Below are 8804 nucleotides of genomic sequence, written 5' to 3' on the forward strand. Positions count from 1 at the left end.
CAGAAGGCATGAGACACCGCTTAGATCTGTGTAGATAATGGGATAATGAGAGATCCGTTATCTTAATATCATAATGACTTAATAGCACTTTGCAAATTGGGCAGATTAGTTCATCCTACTGTCTACATTTATAATCTTGTTGTCTGTAAACAGGACCTCGGACCCCATTTGCCATATACAGCCAATTGGACTGAACAGGAGCCAATGTGAGCAATTTTGTACAAACGATACACCTGTATATTCACATTATTTGCTTAAATGGAAATCATTGTAAAATGTTACTTGATGGATTTGTTGCAAAAGCATGATCCGGTTTGCTAGTGTCTTTTTCTGTACTGTCCTTGTATAATATGCAGCACATGTTTTAAGCACTGGTGATGGAGTCAGACCATAACGGCAGGGTCAAATGATCAAAATGTGAACGTGTTCTGACTATGACATTAATACCTTGAGTGCCATGACCTGCTTCTAAGCAGTGGAAAAGAAGACCCTACATACACACATGATATCACAGCAGCAAGCTGGCAAGAGACACGATCATATGACCTCCAGTGTGAGAGTCCTCCACAGTGTCAGCTGATGGAATCTTTTTGACTGCAGGCAATACAATCCTTTGGCTTCCTCACTAAACCTGCATGTACCAAAAACGTAGTTACCAAATTGGATGTCATTGGAAACTAACATGAAAGAATATACCTTCAGTATTGTAAGAATTATATAAGAAATTTTATTTATAATACATGTATTTTGTATATATTTTAGGGGGGAGGGGGAGCTGAGGTGTCAGTGGAAAATGAAAGGAAAGACTTTACATTGTATATACATACATTTATTGTATTTTATTGTAACAATTTAATATATTGTACACTCATTTCATTTGTACAGAGAGTCTGGCCACTCTCCATTGACAAGCATTAACTACCTTGAAGAAGGGTACTCTGTTGAAGTTTAAAACTATTGGATCTGCCCACCGCCACTCTGGATCTGCCGTAACTAATCGCTAATGTTTCGTCGTGACGTATGTCATCTCAAACTAACGTCATCGTTCTCAGCCACTCCCTCTGTTCGCTGATTGGACCGGTTAAAATTTGAAGAAAACCAGATACCGCAATCCCAGACAAATTGAGAATTGAAAATTGAGCGAAAGTACGTAGGAGGGCGGAGCCATGCAGGCTAAATATATTGCAATATAATTATACAGTTATCAAAATCAGGGTACCCGCGGGATCTTAAAAAGTCTTAAATGTCTTTAAATTCAAAATCAAAATTTTAAGGCCTTAAAAGTCTTAAATTCGCTGAAGTATTGCGTTCTAGGTCTTAAATAATTTTAAACGGGTCTTCATTTTCCTACGTCCATGTAACGCTACTCCATTGCTCATTGAAATGCTTCCGCAATGTTTTAGAGTGTGTGTGTGTGTGTGTGTGTGTGTTCGTTTTTTCGCTAGTGAGAGACCAACATGCATCTTATATAGCAGCCAATCAGCTTTCATGTTATTGGCGCGAGTCTCTTTCGGATTGTACCACAGACACATCAAACGGATTTTATTCTTCAGCTTCAGTTCTTCCGTTCACCAGTTCTTCCAGTTCACGCGATCGTGAAAGCAAAGGCGAATCTTTCTCACCTGCCATCTCGTATAATGACCAAATAAAAGTTTGATCTGCCCGATAGCACTAAACAAAGAGTTTAAAAAGCGATGGAAACCCCGAACTCATTCGCTACTGACACACGGACTGATGTCAGACTGGCTGCGGATTCTGTGCCCGCGTTTGCCGCATCAGCGCTCGCGCGAGTGTACCGAACATAGATATCCATATCTATGGGCTCATTACTGTAGGTCTTGAAAAGTGAAAGCAATCCAATATAGCCTAGCCTATACCCACTCCTGCCTGTGGAGTTAGTATTAATCAAACAACAACAACGGGGAAAAACAAACAGTAGCCTACCTAAACTAAAGCACTGTTTGTATCTGTATATTTAAGTTGTATTTATTTGTCCTATTGTCAAACAAGATTCATGCATTTTGTTTGTTTTATTGACTATTGTGCATCTAATATAATGATATGGTAAATGTGGCATCCTAAAGGCCTGTACACACCGGGACGAATATCGCGCGCGCTTATCGCCAGCGTTTTTCGTGCCGTTTTTCGGCGCGTCTTGAGTGTTCACACCCAAGCGATTTTCACTGGCGCTGCGCCGAGTGAACGTGCACATTCAGTAGATGCGCTCCCGGTACACAAGATGGTGCTGCGGCACTTTAAGCCTCTGACACTCGCTTGTCACACAGAAGGAGAAGAGAGACAGTATTTACGTGCTTGCCAAAACCATAGACATATTATGTTTATGGACAAAACCATTCACACACTTTTTGCTAACTGGCAAGCAGCATTAGCAGTTCATCTTCTTCTTTGTCTACTTACTACTTCAAGATTCAAGAGTTTTATTTGTCACATACACAGTTATATACACAATATACAACTGGCAGTGAAATGTAAACAGGTCCGCTCCATGGACAGTGCAAATAACAGTTACAAGAAATTAAAATAGAAATAGAATAAAATTAGAATAAAAAGTATTAACATAAGTAGAATTATAAATAAATCAAGTAAAAGATAAAAATAGGAAATAAGATAAAAATAAAAATATAAAAATTAAAATATAAAAATATAAAAAAATAAGTGGATATGATAAGTGAGATAAACTGTAGACTTAGAAATAAGTGGTTAACATAAATATATATATATGTATATATAAAGAAGTATAATGTGCAAGGTTTATTACAGGTTGTTACGCAGTAACAATAGGAAAGTAAAGTGCAGTGCAATGGCAGTATGTGGATGTTAATGTTTAAACTGGATGTTTATGTGTGTGCGGGGGTGAAGTGAAGTCACGTGACTGAGTTCAGGAGTCTGATGGCCTGGGGGAAGAAACTCCTCCTGAGTCTTTCAGTCTTTGCCATCAGGCTACGGAAGCGCTTACCAGATGGCAGCAGGGTGAAGTGAGAGTTTGCAGGGTGATTAATGTCTCTGATGATTTTGGTAGCTCTACCTCTGCAGCGTTTGGTGTAGATGTCCTGCAGAGACGGGAGAGCTGAGCCTGAGATGCGCTCGGATAAGCGCACCACTCTTTGCAGGGCTTTGCAGTCGTGACTGGTGCTGTTCCCGTACCACGCTGTGATGCACTGAGTCAGGACACTTTCTATCGCCCCTCGATAGAAAGTTTTCAGGATGGCTGGTGAAACCCTGAATTTCCTCAGCTGGCGCAGGTGGTACAGTCTTTGCCTGGCTTTTTTCACCTGTGTCTGGATGTGTGTAGTCCAGGTCAGATCCTCGGAGATGTTCACACCCAGGTATTTGAAGCTGCTCACTCTCTCTACCGGTGTCCCGCTGATCATGAGAGGGGAGTATGACCGATGCTGTCTCTTCCTGAAGTCCACAATCAGTTCTTTGGTCTTGTTAACATTCAGAGAGAGACAGTTGTCCTGGCACCATGATGTCAGTTGCTCCACTTCGTCCAAGTATGCCGTCTCATTGTTGTTGGAGATGAGACCCAGGACAACAGTATCATCAGCAAACTTGATGATCGAGGTGGAGCTGTGTGTGGACAAACAGTCATGGGTGTAGAGAGAGTAGAGCAGGGGACTCAGCACACAGCCCTGTGGAGCTCCAACACTCAGGGTGATGGAGGTGGAGGTGAACTGGCCTACTCTCACCGCCTGGGGTCTGCCAGTGAGGAAATCTTCAATCCAGAGGCAGAGAGAAGAATTCAGGCCTAGATCCAGGAGTTTGTGTGTTAGCTTAATGGGAACTATGGTGTTAAAGGCTGAGCTATAGTCAATAAATAGCAGCCTGACATAGTTCCCACTTTTGCTGTCGATGTGAGTGAGGCAGGAGTGAAGGACGTGAGAGATGGCATCTTCAGTCGATCTATTGGGACGATAGGCAAACTGAAGAGGGTCCAAAGTGTCAGGAATGGAGGAGCAAATGTTGTTTTTAATGAGTCTCTCAAAGACCTTCATGACTAAAGATGTGAGAGCCACTGGACGATAGTCATTTAGGCAAGAGGGTTTACTGATCTTAGGTACAGGGATGATGGAGGATCGTTTGAAGGAGGTGGGGACAACAGATGTAGCAAGGGACTCATTAAATATGGATGTAAAGAGCCCTGCGAGCTGATCAGCACAGGACCGCAGAACACGACCTGAAATACCATCCGGCCCAGCAGCTTTCCTGACATCCACACGTTTGAGTGCCCTCCGAACCTCGTCCTCCGAGACAGAGATCACGTGACCGTTGCTGCTCTGAGGGACTCTCTCTGACGCGTCACTCGCCGGAGTCGCGCTGCCGCGATTACCATCAAAGCGAGCGTAGAAAGAGTTTAACTCGTTCACCAGCAAAGGATCAGCTCTCACCTCTGCAGAGGATTTAGTTCCAAAAGCACAGATGGTCCTCAATCCCTGCCACATCCGCCGGGAGTCGTTGAGTTGGAAATGAGATTCCACTCTGTCTTTATAGCGGAGTTTTGCGGCTTTAACGGCGCGCCGGAGGGCGTAACATGAAGCTTTGTACTCCCTCATATCCCCCGTTTGGAGACCGGCATTGTACGCGATAGTGCGCGTGTTAACTGCAGTGCGGATTGAACTGTCCACCCACGGTTTCTGATTAGGGAAGGACGTTATAGTTATTGTTTGTGTGGCTTGCTCTGTCAGTGTGTTGATAAAGCAGAGCGCCACTTCTGTGAACTCGCTGACGTCTTCAGAACTCGCGCGGAACATGTCCCAGTCGACGTCATCAAGAGCTGCATGTAGCGTGATCTCTGAATGGGATGACCAGCGTTTGACTTCCCTCCTCACCGGGGGCTCTTGAACGAGCCTTTGTTTATATTCCGGTGTGAGGAAAATGGCGGCATGGTCCGATTTGCCAAAAGCTGGCTGTGAACGAGCTTTGTAGGCGTTCTTAAACGGAGAGTAGCAATGATCCAGTGTGTTTGCTCCTCGTGTGGGACAGGAGACATGCTGGTGAAAGTTTGGCAATACTTTCTTTAGGTTAGCTTTGTTAAAATCACCCGCGACGATGAAAGCAGCGTCGGGGTGTTTGTTTATGAAGCCGCTGGTCACATCATGGAGGGCAGATAGAGCCAGCCCCGTGTCTGCCTGTGGTGGAATATAAACGGCAGTGGCGATGACTGAGGAAAACTCCCTCGGCAGGTAGAAAGGCCGGCACATGAGAGTTAAATGTTCCAAGTGAGGCGAGCAGGATCGCGAAAGAATGGAGATGTTCCTAGGATCGCACCATTTCTTGTTTATCATGAAACACACTCCACCGCCTTTAGATTTCCCGGCCTCGGCTGTTCTGTCCATCCGAAAAACAGAGAAGTTCTCGGACGGCGTCACGGCTGTATCCGGGACCGCTGGCGTGAGCCATGTTTCGGACAGACAATAGATGTTGCAGTCTCTCATGTCCCGTTGAAAACTTATCCTGGCTCTAAGATCGTCCATCTTATTCTCCAAGGATTGGACATTTGCGAGCAAAATGCTCGGGAGAGGAGGACTGAATGCTCTTTTTCTCAGTCTGTTGCGGATCCCAGCGCGTTTCCCGCGGTGTTTTTTGAATCTTCGCCGTCGACTCGAGTGGCCATTGTTCAACTCGGCGTCCCGGCGAATATCAGATGGAAGATTGGAGAAAGTGTCCTGAAACAGGTCAGTGTAGCGGTAACCAATTTCCAGAAGTGTTTTGCTGTCGTAACAGATCAAAGCAGATGATCCGTTGGAAAAAATAGAGAGTAAAAGAGAGTAGAATAATAAATAAAAGCAAAGTCTTAGCGGAGCGACCTGAACGGCGACCGAGCACGGCGGCGCCATCTTAATTGCACTTCTTCGTCGTATCAATGTGTGCACGGCAAGACTGTTTTGTGCTTGAGCGCCACCAAGTCGTGTTTTACTGTCACTTCAGCAGCTCCAGGCACGTGAACAAAAGCGCCGATCTCATTGGTCGGACAGTTTTTTACGCGCCGCGTAAAAATAAAAAAACGAACCCGAGGCGTTTTTTTTAAAAATGACGCTTTTACGCCTGGCGTTTTGCGCGTCGGTGTGAACACTCACATTGGCGGCCATTGTTTAGTCCCGAGGCGTTAAACGTCGGCGATAAACGCGTGCGAAAATCGTCCCGGTGTGAACAGGCCTTAATTATGAAAAAAAAAGAAACATGCACATTTCTGAAAATGACCACCACAAAATCAGTAATTTTGATCTCACAAAAAATGTATATACATACACACACACTACCGTTCAAAAGTTTGAGAACGGTGAGATTTTTAAAATGTTTTTTAAAGAAGTCTCTCCTGCTCACCGAGGCTGCATTTATTTGATCCAAAATACAGCAAAAACAGTATATATATATATATATATATATATATATATTTTTTTTTTTTTTTTACAATTTAAAATAACTATTTTATATTTCAATATATATCTTAAAATAGAATTTATTTCTGTGATTCAAAGCTGATTCAAATTTTCAGCATCATTGCTCCAGACTTTAGAGTCACATAATCCTTCAGAAATCTTTTTTTTATCCATCAAAGAATCCAAAAAAAAAAAAAAATGTTTTACACAACTGTGTTCAACACTGATAATAATCATAAATGTTTGTTGATCATCAGATCCTGAGAATGATTAGTGATTTAGTGAAGGGTCATGTGACACTGAAGACTGGTGAAATGATGATAAATTCAGCTTTGATCACAGGAATAAATGACACTTTACTATATATTCACATAGAAAATAGTCACAACAGAACTGTCACAATATTACAGGTTTTTGTATTTTTAATAACATAAATGCAGCATTGGTGAGCAGAATGTAAAAACATTAAAAAATCTTACCGTTCTCAGACTTTTGACCAGTAGTGTGTTTGTATATTAATCCTGGTGGGATTGAGCTATGAGGAAGTGCAAGATTACTAATACTTTGTTCAATTTGAATAAATTAATTTGCTTTGCAAGTAATTTTGTGATTCTGCATTTCCTTTTGTACGTTTTTTTTTTTTTTTTTAATTGCGTGATATAGGTCTTCAATTTAATTCATAATGGTCTTGAAAAGGTCTTAAAAAGTCTTAAATTTGACTTGGTGAAACCTGCAAATATATTGTAAAAATGTGTACATGAGTGTGTGTGTGTGTGTGTGTGTGTGTGTGTGTGTGTGTGTGTGTGTGTGTGTGTGTGTGTGTGTGTGTGTGTGTGTGTGTGTGTGTGTGTGTGTGTGTGTGTGTGTGTGTGTGTGTGTGTGTGTGTGTGTGTGTGTGTGTGTGTGTGTGCAGGGGCGCCGCTAGCAATTTTGGGCCCTATGAAAGAATATGATGTTTGGCCCCCTACCGCACCAACCTAGCTATCCAAAATCTTTGTCTGCAATTTAATAATACTGACCAATTAAGCACTGCTCGCTTGACCCAGAATGCCCCAATTGGCTGATGAAACACTGATTAAAATTAAGATACAATTTATACAAAACAAAACTTAATGATCTCCGGGGGCCCCAAAAGTGTGTGGGCCCTTAGAATCGTCCTAACTCCCCCCCACCCCCCCACCCCATCTTTACGTGAACATTTATATTATTATGATTTATGTTTTAAATTATTTTTTTATAATAGCAACTCTAACAAAACTCTCATTCAACCTAAAGCTCCCAAACCTCACATTAACGTTTTGTTGCTAATGTGTACAGTTTTCTTTCTTTTTTCTTTTCTTTTTCTACAATTGATGAATGGTTTTCATGACCAGTTATTCTTCTGGAAGATTTTGTTGTGACTTCTTCAGTGCTGAATACAATAGTAATATATACTGTAGATTTTCTATCAGAGCCTTGCCAACCAGCTATGGTGTTCAATTCAATTCAATTCAATTCAATTCAATTCAAATTTATTTGTATAGCGCTTTTCACGATACACATTGTTTCAAAGCAGCTTTAAAGAAAGTGCATTTCATAAATGCACATTGAAAAATGTTAGAAAGACAATGTTAAAGAATAATGTTCGAAAAAGTTAATCAATCGTGTATTAATTTAGGCCATAACAACGCTGGCGTTGAGTCGTCTCTTCACAGGCGTCGAGTCGTCTCATCACAGGTGTCGGGGCATCCGAAGTCTCCATGAGAGGCTGGATACAAACTGGAGCTGATGAACTATTTACCTCGGGACTAGTGTCCCGAGATAACAACAGAAAAGCAGATGGGAAATGATTAGCGTAGCTGCTGTTCAGAATATTATATTAATGCTTTTGATCCGATTTAACTGTAGTATAAAAAGATAATTATAATGTGAATGCTTGGCTAAAGAGATGCGTCTTTAATCTAGTTTTAAACTGGGACAGCGAGTCTGAACCTCAAACAATATCAGGAACACTATTCCAGAGTTTAGGAGCTAAATGTGAAAAAGCCCTCCCTCCTTTAGTGGACTTAGATATCCTAGGAATGACCAGAAGCCTAGAGTTTAGTGATCTTAAAGAGCGCGATGGATTGTAGGGCGATAGAAGATCCGTTAAATACACTGGAGCTAAACCATTTAGGGCCTTATAGGTCAGTAGCAATACTTTGTAATTGATACGGAACTTCACAGGTAACCAGTGTAGAGATGATAAAATTGGTGTTATATGATCATATTTTCTTGACCTAGTAAGAACTCTAGCAGCTGCGTTTTGGACTTACTGTAGCTTGTTTATTGATGATGCAGGACAACCAGCTAATAAAGCATTACAGTAATCTAATCTCGAGGTCATGAATGCATGAACTAACTTTTCTGCATCAGAAATAGATA

The sequence above is a fragment of the Gobio gobio genome (genome assembly GCF_949357685.1).
Source record: "Gobio gobio genome assembly, chromosome: 21".
NCBI lineage: Eukaryota > Metazoa > Chordata > Actinopteri > Cypriniformes > Gobionidae > Gobio > Gobio gobio.